This window comes from Nestor notabilis, unplaced genomic scaffold (assembly GCF_000696875.1).
Source record: "Nestor notabilis isolate BGI_N333 unplaced genomic scaffold, ASM69687v1 scaffold20632, whole genome shotgun sequence".
Taxonomy (NCBI): Eukaryota; Metazoa; Chordata; class Aves; order Psittaciformes; family Psittacidae; genus Nestor; species Nestor notabilis.
In genome coordinates, this window is record NW_009917249.1 from 17,315 (window position 1) to 17,532 (window position 218).

The 218-nt window shown below is 56.9% G+C and overlaps 1 protein-coding gene across 1 annotated transcript in view; it reads right to left on the reverse strand.

Moving 5' to 3' along the window:
• Positions 1-218, reverse strand: part of ZNF142 (zinc finger protein 142) — a 9,538-nt gene that overhangs the window by 7,958 nt on the left and 1,362 nt on the right.

Consider the following 218-nt stretch of genomic DNA (forward strand, 5'->3'; position numbering starts at 1 on the left):
AAAGAAAAAAACTGCCTGGGTGGAATGCGGAGCACAATCCATGCCACAGGGAGGAAAGAAAGCAGGGCTCCATGGCCTTCCAGCAGCACAGCCTCACCCCCCACTCCTCCAAGTTGTCACTGGGATGCATGGACACAGTCAGAGTCAGCCTCTGCAATACCTACAGCTCCCAACCCTGCACCCAGCCATACCTGATGGCGGGACACTGGGCTGCTCAA